At 28.6% G+C, this 14,843-nt stretch overlaps 1 protein-coding gene and 1 non-coding gene across 3 annotated transcripts in view; one reads left to right on the top strand and one right to left on the bottom strand.

Annotated features, from left to right (window-relative positions):
- Positions 1-14,843, bottom strand: part of LOC105228417 (protein goliath) — a 111,565-nt gene that overhangs the window by 24,673 nt on the left and 72,049 nt on the right. The gene's annotated exons all lie outside the window — the stretch shown is intronic.
- Positions 12,997-13,068, top strand: Trnad-guc (transfer RNA aspartic acid (anticodon GUC)). Its single transcript has one exon. It is a non-coding gene; the product is annotated as a tRNA-Asp (tRNA).

Below are 14,843 nucleotides of genomic sequence, written 5' to 3'. Positions count from 1 at the left end.
AAATAAAATTATAATTAAAAACTACTAAAATGAAATGTAAAAAAATATTTTAAAAATTTTTAAACATTTTTAAATTTAAATTTTAAATTTTTTAAATTTTCGAAACTAAAAGTTAACTAATTTTTGCAAAATTAAAAAGCTAGATACAAAAATACATGAAAGAGACAAAAAAAAAAAAATATTTTGAAAACTGAAATTTTTTAAATTTGAAGTTAACTATTTTTTTAATAAAAAAATTATATTTTTATTTTGAAAAATAGTTTGTTTTTAACTTAGTTTTTAAAGATTCTTTAATAAATTGTAATATTAATTATTTTTAAATCAAATCAAAAGAAATGTTTTAAAAACCCCAAAAAATTCTAAAATTTTGAAATTAAAAATTAAACATTTTCTAAACTAAAAATTAACTGATTTTTTGAAAAAATAAGAAAAATATTTATTTATTTTGAAAACATTCAAAGATATAAAAATGGTAAAATAAAAAAATATTTTGAAAACCGAAAATTTTTATTAATTTAATTAAAAGAACATCTCCAATAATATTTAATTGCTTCTTTTGTTTTTAATATTTCTGGATCAAATCTGTAATGTAAATATTTATTCGTTCAGAATTTTTTTTAAATATATTTGAAATATTAAAAATATTTTAAAACTCTATGTAAGCCTGATTTTTTTTTAAATATTTTTATATCAAAATTTAAAATTTCTTCGGATTTCATAACTTGAACCTTATTTTTAGAGTACACAATAAATTTTCTTTAGTATTAAAGTATAAAATATATTTTAAAATAATATTAAAAAAAATATATATATTTTATAAAATTGAAAATTTAAAAAAGAAATTTAATTCGAAATTTTTTAAAAATTAAAAATATATTAAAACAAAAAAACTTTTATAAAATTGAAAATTTAAAAAAGAAATTAGATTCGAATTTTTTTAAAAATTTATTAATTTTAATTTTTAACTGTCATTTGAATTATTTAGATTTTTTTAAAGTAGATTTTTTTAGAAAACTATATTTATATTTTTAAAAATTTTCATATATGTTTTTAAAAAAATGTTATTAAGAATATCGTTATATTTATTTTTTAATTTTTTATTTTTCAATATGTGGAAAATAAAAATGAAGAAAAAAAAACAAAATAATATATACATACATATATTTTGCCGGTAGTGAATTTGTACACATAAATTTTTGTTTTTGTTGTTTTGACTTTTTCTGCTGCATGGATGAACCACAACAGATATAGATGTGTATTATGCTTCTTCGTACGCATGTTTGTATTTATTTATATGCACAAACCAAAACCAAAAAGGAAATAAACAAAAACAAATCGTAGCCATGAGACAAAGCCAACTAAACGACGGCACATAAATATGTATGAGCAACTAAAACGTGAATGTAAATTATGGAAAACGTGATTCAAATGCTAAATAGACATTAACACCTTATATGGGAAGATATCGTTTGGACGGCCGCCACAAATGCTTCACACATACGCATGCATATCTGTATGTGTGTGCGGTTGGGAGAAATCTGATACACGGATTATGTTTATATTCATATGATAAAGCCGCAGCTCAAGCAGTCTAACAAATTTATGATAGCAAATATGCATTTGTTATTGTTGTAGATTTATTGAAGAAGGCTAATCGGTTGGCGTTGACGACGGTTGACGGTTTGAGACGCAAGAAAAGTAGCAATAAGTGAAATAAAAATAATAATGAAAAAACTGCAGGCTGGTTTAGCTGCCTCTTAATTGGGGCCACGTGTTGAATATCTGCGCACATGAAAAGTCCAGCCGAAAATATTCTGACCATATTTACCTTTAGGTGAATTTCGAACTTCTGCATAAGGCGTTATGCATTCAATTGTATGTGTGTACTATTTGACGAAACTATTTTTCCATTTAATTATTTTGACAATATAGAAAATATAAAAAAATATTTAAAAAAATTTTATTTGAAAATTATGTTCAAATTTGCTAACGGTTTTCTATATGAAAATGTTGATGCAAAGTATATTTTTTGCATATTTTTTGTGTTTTTGCAATTTTTTCTTTTATTTTTTGTTTCGCTAAAAATTCAGGCATTTACTGAAATGGCATAAAAGTCGTCCATAAATTTTGGCAAAATTAGAACTTTTATGAACGTTGAAACTAATAAATGCATCAACAAGTAAAATCCGTTAGCAGTGTATGCGAAACCAGATTTTAATTAATTTTAGTATGCTGAAATTTTTTGTCTTGAAATAACATCCGTCTTTGCCTTCTGGCTTTCAGCACGTATTCAGCTCATTGTTTTGATAGCTGAATAAAGCGCTGAATGTCAGCAGCGCTTTAAAAGTTTGGCATTCAGTTGAAGTTTAATATTTTTATGAGAAAAGTGCTTCTAAAAATAATATTTCTCAAAAAAAAACATTTACTTTTATTAAGTTTTAATATTTTTATTAAAAAAATACTTCTTAAATTTCTTTAAAAAATATTATTAAAAAAATTTACAAAATTACAAAAAAAAATATTTCTAAAATTTCTAAAAAAAAAGTGTTATTAAAAAAATTGTGCAAAAATATTTTTAAAATTTATAAAAAAATAATATTTAAAAAAAAATTGTGAAAATTAAAAAAAAAATTATCTAAAACTTAAAAAAAAAATTTAATATTTTAGAAATTTTAGAACATTTTTTTATAAATTTTTTTTTAAATTAAATTTTTTTTTTTATTTTTCGGAAATATTTTTTTCTAGAAATTTAAGAAACATTTTTGTTTAATAAAAATTCACAAAAAACCCTATTATGTGAAACAGATTCTGTAGGCCCCAAGCCCCGCTCAGGGACGAACAAATAAGTTCTCCTACCGCCATTTTGAGAGCAGATGGGAACCCTGTCTGAAAGACTGACAAACGCTCCGGGGACGCAGCGTGCATACAACGGACTTTGACAGCTGTACCCAGCCCTCAGGATAACGGAGTCTTTCCCGAAAATAAAACACCACGAAACAACTCCGAACACCGGAGCTTATCAAAAGCTATAAAAGAACGAAGCATAAATATATCTTACATGAGGCCGCCTGAGAAAGACTGTAATGAACTATCAGCTTCGGAGGCCGGTAAGAAGAAAAATCACCAGTAACGAGGCCGAGGAGAAAAGGAGGTCTTACGCAAAGGCGACCCGCTTTAATTACGTCATAAACGACACTGGCAGACCCGGAGAGAGCATGTTAGCGCCCCATGTTTGAGCCGGCGTTCAGCGATGGTTTCATGGACCTAATCCTCTCGTCAATCTCGAACAGGTCAGTGTCCAAAATCGATATGACGGTAGAGCGTATCTATCACTCTTCACGGTCCAGTTCAAGGTCGGTCACCGTCAAGTCGCGACAACATCTTCTCGAAGAGTTGTCCTCCTGACGTTATCAATCTTCGAAAGACGAGTGTGATTAGGCAGTTGGAACTGCCATCGGCCAAGTCGTCTACCGGAAAACTTCAGGGAGCCCAGTCGACTAGTGCGAAGATGGATAGATGTGTGGATTTCCCTCCAACAAGAAGCGTGTCGGAACAGGAAACTGAGACCGAGGCGGAAATGACTACTAGTTGTGACGAGCTGACGAGTTCGAAAAAAATTTACAAGTGTTCCTATCAAGGTGCTTCCTTAACTTTCGATTCCTTATATTCATATATTTTATAGTAAATTGTCAAATATTAATATTTGAACTGAAATCCATTAATAAATTCTCAGTTTTGATTATTCGGCTATATGAATGTATGAGTGCGTATATTATATATGTATAACAACACCAGTTAATTGCTGCAGTGGTTGCACACCACCACAGCACAATGAAATGACGAGTTCATTGCTTACTTTTTCAATAAATAAATGAATATTTTACAACAAATTACACGCATTCATTATCTCGCTGTGACATTTGACATTGAAAATGCGGCAAAAGGCGCAAGAAAAGTGCGCTTAAATGGCCGAACGGCCTACATACCGGCGTCAAAATAGTATAATATACGCATATACAGACATGTACACATATGTACGTATAGTTAAAATTGCAACTACAACATAACATCATATTTACACGCACACACACAAACATTTGCGCATTAAGCACACAAACCGTCGCGCATTGGCGCAGCCTTGTCGCATCGAATACATTTTTAATGTGCCTATTGTCCAGCTGCAACAAAAAAAAAATATGAAAACAAGAAAAAGCGTTAACTTTGCTTTAATACCCTTCACAGGTGCAATTCTTAAAGCAGAGAAATAATACAAAAAGATATTTTTCTTCATTTTTAACGAACAGTTTGTATGGCAGCTATATGCTATAGTTGTCCGATCCGAACAATTTCTTCGGAGGTTGCATGGTCGCTTAAAATAATAGTCCGTGTAAAATTTTGTGAAGATCTGTTGTCAAATAAACAAGTTTTCCATAGAAAGGTTTGATTTGGATTGTTCGGTTTGTATGACAGCCATAGGCTATAGTTGTCCGTTCTCAACAATATCTTCAGAGGTTGCACCGTTGTCTAAAATAACAATCCATACCAAATTTTGTCAAGATATCTCGCCAAATAAACAAGTTTTTCATATAAAGTCCTGATTTTGATCGTTGAGTTTGTATGGTAGCTATATGCTATAGTGATCCGATCTGAACGATATCTTCGAAGGTTGCACCGTTATCTTTAGTAATTATCTAAACCAAATTTTGTGAAGATATTCTATCAAATACTCGTAAGAAAGTTTTCCGTACAAAAACTTGGTCTTGAACCAGCCGTTTATATGGCAGTTATACCGTAAAGTGGTCCGGCATCGACCGTTTCGTAAAATCAATTCAGCTACCAACGCTGTTCATTTATACACTGAAAGATCTCTGACATTCTCCTCTCACTGTTATAAACTTCGTGGCAAACTTAATACACCATAAAGGGTATAAAACCAACAAACCAAACTACAAGAGGCAGCGTGCACAATCACAAAGCCGCAGTAATAATGAAATGAATATAAAAGTGAAAATAAAAATAAATTTTATAATAATAAAGCGAAGTTTACCGGCCGCAAGGCAATGCATGCTTACATATACATATGTTTAACTGTATGTATGTATGTTATAATGCCGTTTTTAGTCGCTTGATGCGTTGGCGCGCTCGCTGACCCACCACAAGTCGCCTGCTGGGCAGTTTAAGCAGCCTCATAATTCAATAAGTGTCCACAACGCATGAATGCGCACGCACACACACACACACACTCATATACACAAAAAGCATGCGCTTGTATGCGTATGCATTTAAATACTATAAAAAGCATTTAAAGTTAACTTAAATAACAATGAAAACGAAAATGAAAAAGAAGCAGAGAGGATAAACGTATGCCGCATGCAGTCATCATAAATTTATGGCCCACACTCGCGAGCGTTGGCGCGTTTTTTAACCTTCTTACAAATTCGCACACACACACTTGCATGTAAAAAAATGTGCAATAAAGAATGCGAAACGCGAAAAGTGAACATAAAATTGAAATGATTACATTTCATATTCGCTTTGTAATCGCATTGAGCTGTCAACATTTCGGTATATCATCCATGAAACTTTTGTGTGCAGGCATACGCGTCGCGCACCGCTCCCACAAGCGCGCTGCCTGCGTCGTGTGCCGCTGTTGGCGCGCGCCAACACACACCGTTTACTGTGGCGCGGCACGTAGAGCAACTGCCACGAGGCATTAAAATTGAGAAAAACAGCATTTTGCTTTAAATAAAATGCTTCATAACAATGGTGACGCGCGGCGCGGTTGGTTGAGTAGACCGCAAGCGCCGCGCTAGTGCGTCGCGCGAACCGAGAATCGCCGCGCGCTGCATTTTATACCGTGTGTTAAGCAGCAGTTAGCCGTGAGTGGCACGCCCGATTAACGCGCTGCCGTCGGCGCCAGCACACGGCCAAGCCAAGTCAATTGGCTTATTACCCTGCTGCATTGTTGCCGCTCGTCGTTTGACTCACTGCTTGGCTGTCTCTCTAAGTACGCGCTTTAGGCTGCTTGCTTATGCACAACTACCCTGTAGTTTTGCATTTGGCTGACGGCATTTGGCCGCATAAAGCCATCGTCATCGACATCGACGGCAAAGCGCTCCGCACCCACTAACCGGACGTTGCGGCGGCTACTTAGTCTGTCCGCTTTAGAATTGATTGCGCCTTCAACTAACTGATCCGGTATTATTGTATTTTCTTGTGGCATACTGCTGCATGTGCCGACTCATCAGCCGCATACACGTAAGTTGTAGGTGGGTGTTATTGGTAGAGTTCATTGAGTTCGCGGCGCGCATATGCACACAGCGCTAGCTCGTTGGCGTAATGGTGTAATGACCCTGATTGCTTATAGCAGACTGAGAGGTGTAGATATACGCGCGCGTTTCTATGTACAAAGCGCTGACTGGTCTAGACTGGTTCTGTGTAGGCGCTTTCTGGGAGAGGAGTAGTTTTTTTGGCGTTAGTTGTACTACCTTGAAGGTTAGAGGTTTTAGGTATTCAGATATTATTTTTCAAAATTTTAAGGCACATTTGAAAAATGTATGGATTTTTATATAGCTTTAGACTCTTATAGTGCTAGCCGAGAGTTATAACCTTGCTCTAAAGAGACTACACTCCAACTAGTCCTTTTTAAAAATTTTTATTTATTAAAACTATATTTTTCACCACTGGGTTCACTTATACACTATAGTAAACCAAACACATATTTGTATTTATTCCGTGTAAATGATTTTAGTTTACATTCGAGTTCACTGCATTTCATTCGCAACAGAATTTAAATTCCATTTAGCGCCTAAATGTTTGTGAGAGGAAAAGCCGTGTAATGATCTTTCGACAAGCTATGCGAAAAATTTAATCCAATTAAATTTGCGGCAGCGCAAATATATTCGATAATATTTTTGCTCTTTTTTGCATATCTAAACTGAGTGCAGCCGGATGTGCGCTGTGAACTAATCTGACTAGTTTAGTAGAATTTTTGAAATAAAATGAAATTTATGGGCGCACAGTACCGTAAGCCAGAATATTGTTATGCAAATTTGTAGCTGTAGTTGAATAAACTTCGCTCTTCAATGCAAGCGCTTCTCGTCGACAATATCTAAACGTTTTTGAAACCAGTTGCAGCCGATTTTTAAACTAATGCCAACAGGTTTTTGAGACGCTGTTAATTTATGACTACTCGAAAGCGGGTTTTTATTGAAACAACTTGTGGAAAATTAATTAGTGCTTAAAAGCAATGCTTTATTGGAAAAAAAATATTAAAAAATGCAATCATAAAAATTTAAATTATTAAATTTAAAAAAAATATTTAAAAAAATAATTAAATTTAATAAATTAATAATTAAATATTTTTATTTAGTAAATTAAATTATTATTTTTTAATTTTAATTAATGATATTAATCTATAGTATCTAATTAATTTAATTAATTAAAATAAAAAAAATTAACTTAATTTAATAAATTAAAAAAAAAATAAAATTAATGAATAATAATTAAATTTTGTTATAAAAGATTAAAAAAAAAATTATTTAATTGGATGGATTAATTTAATTAATTAATTAAAAAACTTAATTTAATTTAATAAATTAAAAAATAAATTAAAATTTTTTAATAGTAATTAAAATTTAGTTTAAAAAAAATGTGTTTAATTTAATAGATTAATTTAATTAATTAAAATAAAAAAAAATTAATTTAATTTAATAAATTAGAATTAATTAACAATAATTAAAATTTAGTAAAAAAATTTAAAAAATTTTTATTTAATTTATTAGATTAATTTAATTCAACAGTCTTAAAAAGCTAAAATTTGTAGTTTATTATATAAAAACAATATGTGAAAAATATATATTTTTAAAATTAATTAAAACAAATAAAAAAAATTTTGTTTTAAAAAAGTAAAAATTAAAAAAAAATTAATTTAATTTGATAAAAATAAAAAATAATATGAAAATAAAAATAAATTAAAAAAAAAATTAATTTAATTTAATTTTTTTACTTTTGTTCCTAATGTTTTTTTGTTTATTTTCTTTCGACAAGAATTTTTTATATTTTTAAGGGTTTTTTATTTTAATTCTTTTTTAATTTTTTAATTTTAATTTTTCCGCTGTTTTGCTTGAGTATGCACTTAAAAAGTCAGAACTCTTACTTTATTTAAAAAACAATTCGAGAAAAAAATGTGGCAACTCTTAATATAATTGAAATATCTATAGAATTCAGAGCAAACAATATTAAAAAATCTCTGAAAATTGAATATTTATTTATTGAAATGATTAAATTTAAAAATTTCAATGGCAACCCTTTGTAATAAATTTTTCTCAAACATTTTTACACCCAGGTTTGTGCTTAAAAAGTCAAGTAATTTTTTGAATTTAAGCCAAAATAAAGTTTTTGATAGATTTGCTGGATCAACGAAATTTTTATATATAAAATATATAAATATGGCAACCCCATACACAAAAACTTTATCTAAAATTTATCAAACACAGTTTTTTGCTTAGAAAGTCAAATGATTTTACTTATATTTACAAAAATTCTTATGAAAAAAACATAGTCGGCAACTCTGAAAAAGATTACTGAAATAAAATCAACGTTCCAGCTTATAACATTCAAGGAGCCTCCGCAAAAACTACATTAAATATTTAAGCAAAAGAAAATGACTGAGTGAAATAATCAACATCACAAAGTAAATAAATTATATATACATACATATACATACATACATATGTATATGTATACACTGGTACATAGCACATACATAATTTCACATGTAGCATAGTGCCAACAGCAATTTATTTAATTTCACTTTAAGCACTCGTGTCTGCAGACAAAGCGCGTTTTACAATGGAGTTCTGCGAAATTAATGTTGGGCCTGGGGAAAATCGATAAGCGCCACAAAACGCGCTTATGCTCACATAAGCATATAAATAGTGAATATGTAGTGCGCTTTTGGGCGCGCAAACGCTGTTGTGTCAATTCGCATAAACTGCTGCCAGGCACGGGACAACGTCAAAAGTAATTAAATGAAAACTTTTGTTCGCCAAATGACAAAAGAGTAAGGACACACACGCGCCGCACTGCATATGCTTAATTATAGTTATACATATACATACATATATGTATGTGCCATATATTATATGAAGAAAAGCCGCTACATTCAAAAACCTAATATAAGTCCTTCATGACTTTGCGATAAATAATTTTGCTTTTTTTAATTTTTTGTAAAAAAATTGTATATAGAGTTATGTCATTTTATATACTAAAAATCATTTTAAATAAATATTATTGAAGAAAACGTAATTTGGAAATTGGGTTCACAAATTTCCTTTTTTTTTAGTTTTCGGTAAAAAAATATTAATCCGAGTTATGCCATTTTGCATATTAAAGTCATTTTGAGGTAATGATATTTTAGAAAACGTAATTCAAAATAATGTTTCACGTAATTTAACTTTTCTGCAACTTTTCGGTAAAAAGTATTAAGTTGAGTTATGTCATTTTACATATTAAGAGACATTTTGAAAAAATATTTTTGAAGAAAACGTAATTTGAAAATTGGGTTCACAAATTTTCTTTTTTTTCAAGTTTTTGGTAAAAAAATATTAATCCGAGTTATGGCATTTTGCATATTAAAAGTTATTTAGAGGTAATAATATTGAAGAAAACGTAATTCAAAATAATGTTTCATATAATTTAGCTTTTCTTCAACTTTTCGGTAAAAAGTATTAAGTTGAGTTGTGTCATTTTAACATATTAAGAGACATTTTGGAAAACTATTTTTGAAGAAAATGTAAATTCAAAATGTGTTTCACATAATTTTACTTTCTTTTCAAGTTTTTGGTAAAAAAATATTAATTCGAGTTATGCCATTTTGCATATTAAAGTCATTTTGAGGTAATGATATTTTAGAAAACGTAATTCAAAATAATGTTTCACGTAATTTAACTTTTCTGCAACTTTTCGGTAAAAATTATTTAGTTGAGTTATGTCATTTTACATATTAAGAGACATTTTGTAAAAATATTTTTGAAGAAAATGTAAATTCAAAATGTGTTTCACATAATTTTACTTTCTTTTCAAGTTTTTATTAAAAAATAATAATTTGAGTTATGTCATTTTGTAAATTAAATAGCTTTAATTGAAGAAACTGTGTATTAAAAATGTGCTTCAGTATTGTTGGCAACTTTAAATGAAAAACTTTTATTTTTTTCTAAATTTTTTTTTACAAAGTAGCAATAAACCTAAAAAATTTGATTTAAATTTTTTTTTAATTTTGTTTCCAAAAATCGTCACTTGACAACTAAAAGCAAGCTCTCTTTAAAGTAAAAGCTCTCTGCACCAAGTAAATTTTAATTTTATTATAAAATGATGTAATATCGACTTACGCTATTTTCGGTTTAAAGCACTATAATTTAGCTTTACATAATGCTTTTGTTGTCCACATAGCAAAAGAGCCGCCAGTAAATGCCTTTGTGCGTACGCTCTCACTGATTATCTCACCGAATATCATTAACAGTTAATTGAGAATTAATTCCCAAGCCATCCACAGCTGAGTGGATAATATACTGAAATAATCAGTGCCAAAGGCTAACTAACAAAATTGTAATGCATTTTGGGCATAGAGACCCTTTCAGCATAGCTAGAAGCAAAAGCGAAAACTTTATTATAAACTTTTGTAATTATACCCTAAAGTTTGAACCTTTACGCCCCCAACACCTGTCCAAGCGAGCCAACAGAAACTTACACAGCACACTTTAATTCAATATCAGAATATAAGTAATTAAATGTAGCTTTGGATGTATTTGTGATTTGTATAAAAAAGCTTTTACTGATAAAAGCTGTGAATTTGTTCTTAAGTTAATGAATTTTATTGAGAATAGAATTTGGCAAATGAAGACATCTGCTTTTATCAATTTTTTGCTGTTGTACTTAACAAACAAATATGTTAGTAGATATGCCTATATAAGCCATAATAGTAGAATTTTTTTTTAATGGCGCTTTGGCTTGCAAGCTTGCTGTAAGTAACATATTAACTAACCTATTAACCAACCTATTAACTAACTATTAACTAACCCATTACAAAACTCCAAAAAAGTTTTGGTTACTTCATTTTTGTCCAACAAAAAATATTTTTCTAAAATCAAAAATTTGTTTGTAAAATATTTTTTCACCTTAAAAATTCCTTTAAAATATATTTATCATTTATTTCTTTTGTTTCTGTTTAATTTTCATTATACAAAATCACCTCTTTTAAGTTCAATGCACGCAAAATTCTTGAAAATTGCTTTCTTCTTTTAGCCAGAGCACTGTGGCCCAAATTGCTAAATAAACTTTCCATCTATTTATGTCTCAACATTCAGCTCTAATTTCTAAACAAAATATTTATTTTCGCTTAATGCCATTTAACGCACGAAAGCGTCTATATTAGCGTCAAATTCAAGTTCAAGTTCTTCGAAGGTCACTTGTCTATGACAAATTTGTTTTTCCAAACAATAAAAATAAAAGAAATTATTAAATTTCATTTGATTACTAAGTTCATTGCTTTCTCATTTTATTTTATTTTGCTTTGCTTTGACGTTAACGTGTGCTAAGAGAGCCAGGAGAGCGCTTAAAGAAATGACTTCGAGCTAAATATGCAAATTGAGTGCACAAATAGAAAAGGCACCGTGTTAGAAAGGTTTATAATATTATATATGTAAGTGTGTGTGTTTTTGAATGAAGGTTTTGAATGTCTAGTCTGCTTTTTTTCAAGTTTTTTTATTTGTATTTTTTTCATTATTATTTTTAAACTAGCAGCAGCTATTTGATTTTTTATAAAAAAAAATTAAAAAACAACCAAATATTGTGTGCCAACAAAATATGTAGATCGGTCTAATGATAAACAAATTTAAAATTGTATTTATAAGCGACAAAAGAGCAAAAACACAAAAAGCAATTGAGCACTGCTTTTATTTATTTTTCTTTTTCAATTTTGCATTTTTTGATTCGTTTTTTTTTCGTTTTGACACAAATTTGTTTACAAAATATTGCGAAAATATAGCAAGAAAGGTGTGGGCCGAATGCATAGAATATGCCATAATATATACTAATGCATGTTATATATGTGTATATATGTACATAAGTGTGCCTACGGTATATAAATTTGTTGCATATATAATATATATATACTAAAATTCTGCTATGATGTCTATATATAGTATGAACGGCAAAATATTGAGGATTGCTAGCATAGTTTTTAGATACCTGTCAGAGACTTATTTTGTATGAATTTTTAGTTTCTTGAAAGAAAAGGCATGTTTCATATAATAACTTTAGATTCACTTCTGAAAAAAATTAAAGTTTCCCACCTATTTCGCCTCATCAAAGTTACCCAATTTCGAAACCACTCTCTCTTTCTCTCTCTTACTTCCTCAAGGCATCATTGATTATCACCAGTCAATGCTCTCGTTTCCCTCCTCACTAGATCAATCCTCCTTTTTCACTCCTCCTTACTCACTCAATCATTGTTTATCACTAGTAAACTCTCTCTTTCACGACCTCACTCGTCCAATCCATCATCTCGTCTTAACCACCTTGTGAAATATATGTAAATAACTGCTTGATTCCCAACTTGTTGCAAAAAATGGCATATACAGAGGAAAAATCGACCAGTTGTGGTTCTTATATTCGAATATCTAATAGGTCGAGAACTGTTTTATCTGATGATCTGAAGCAGTGCCGTAAAAATATTGAAAACCACCTTGAAAGCTAGACTTATTTTGTTCTAATCACCAAACACATATGTATGTATGTATAATGTATAGAAAGCGATTAAACAGGTAATAACCGCTATAGCTTTAGAATAATACAAAAAAAAAATAAAAAAACAATAATAAAAACCTTTCAATTTCACCAACAAAAAAAAATCAAAAATAAATAAAAGTTTCGTTGCTTACAAATATTCTTCTCGTTTTGGTAATTCAAGAGAAAATCGAAGCATATGACTAACAGTCCTCGATAGTATAGTGGTCAGTATCCCCGCCTGTCACGCGGGAGACCGGGGTTCAATTCCCCGTCGGGGAGTAAATATTAAATTTAGTATTTTTATTTACTAATTGTAATTAATTTTTTTTTACAAATTTTCCATTTTTCATAAACTATGGATTTATAAAAAAAATAATTAATGACAAATTATAATTTAATTAATTTAAATTTAATTAATTTTAATTTAATTTTAATTAATTAGATTAATTATTTTTAATTAATTATAACAAAATTAAATTATCAATAATTTAATTAGACTGAAATCAACTTTATTAATTATTTTTAATCAATTACAATCAAATTAAATTATTATTAATTTAATTTAATTAAACTAAATTCTATTAAGTATCATTAATTAAGTTGTAATTAATGGAATTAATTAAATTTTATTTAGTTTTGTTTGTTTGAATTGATCTATTCTTATTTTAATAAATTAGTACTTATAATTTTAATTAATTGAACTAATGTTAAATACAATTTAATTAAAACTTAATTGGGGAGAGTCAATATAAAATCTTTTTTTTCTTAATCATTATAAATAATTGTTTTTTATAAATCTTGCAATTATAATACAATTAATAATTAATTAAATTACTAAAATAATTTCTATTTAATTTAATTTACTTTAAATAATTAATTAATTTGAATTCATTTTTAATTAATAAATTTAATTTAACTAACGTTTTAATTAATTAATTAATTTAATTAACCCATAATTAAAGAATAATTGGAATTATTAATGATTTAAATTTTATTATTTAAGGTAAATGAAAATTAATAACAATAATGATTTGGTTTAAATTAACGTTAGTTAATTTAGGTTTAATTAATTAATTAATCTAATTACAGTTTTAATTTTAATTAATTAATTGATTTTAACTGTAATTTTAATAAATTTAGCTAACGTTATTTGCAATTTAATTAAATTTTTCAAGAAAGGACAAATTTTTGAAAGCTATGAAAAATACAATTTCAAAGGCATTTTTGATACGTAGTGATTTCTTCCTAAACCATTTCCAACACCACACCTATTTCTACGACCGCCGCTGCACTTGTGCATAGCGCGCGTTAGGTTGCTTTTGGACCGCGTCCAAGTAAAACACTTTGCATTCAAAATATACTGGCGGTGGCAGCAATCGCTACATATCAACGCTATTTTCGTACGACAACTATGCCAATGAAAACAAAATACGTATATCGGGAATTCCATAGCGAAATGCCAACGGGCTGTAAATTTAAAAATAACTGAAATTACCGTTAAAACAATTCGCACATAAACAAACACGCACATTTGCACCTACATTCCTGAGAAAATATGCGAGTTTATGAGCGGAGAGGAAAAATTTTAGATTTGCAATTACTTTTCACTTTAAAAACGGTTGAATGACTTGGCGTGTGCCAGAAACATCGGCAGGTGTTTGCTTTCATGGGTGCTAGGGGTCTATGATTGACAGCGTGAAATAGAAGTGAAGAAAATGAAAATATTTACTGATAATTGAAAATTGTTGTAGTTGGAAATATTTATTTATTGATTTTAAATTTTTTTAATTAAAAATTAAGCATTAAAAAAGCAGCTAAATAATACTTAAAAATAATTAATCTTTTAATCAATTAAAAACAATAATTAATTTTAAAATAAAAAACAAAAATTGAATTAAAAAAATTTAATTAAAATTTAATTAATTAAAAGAATAATTATTTTTTATTAAATTTTAATTTTTCAACCTAATTTTTAATTAACTATTTTTTTAATGATTTGAAAGTAAAAATTAATTATTTTTTTTATTTAAGTAAGAGATTAATTATTTTTTATT

The sequence above is a fragment of the Bactrocera dorsalis genome, chromosome 3 (genome assembly GCF_023373825.1).
Source record: "Bactrocera dorsalis isolate Fly_Bdor chromosome 3, ASM2337382v1, whole genome shotgun sequence".
In the NCBI taxonomy this organism is placed as follows: Eukaryota; Metazoa; Arthropoda; class Insecta; order Diptera; family Tephritidae; genus Bactrocera; species Bactrocera dorsalis.
This window is presented reverse-complemented; position numbering and strand designations above follow the sequence as displayed.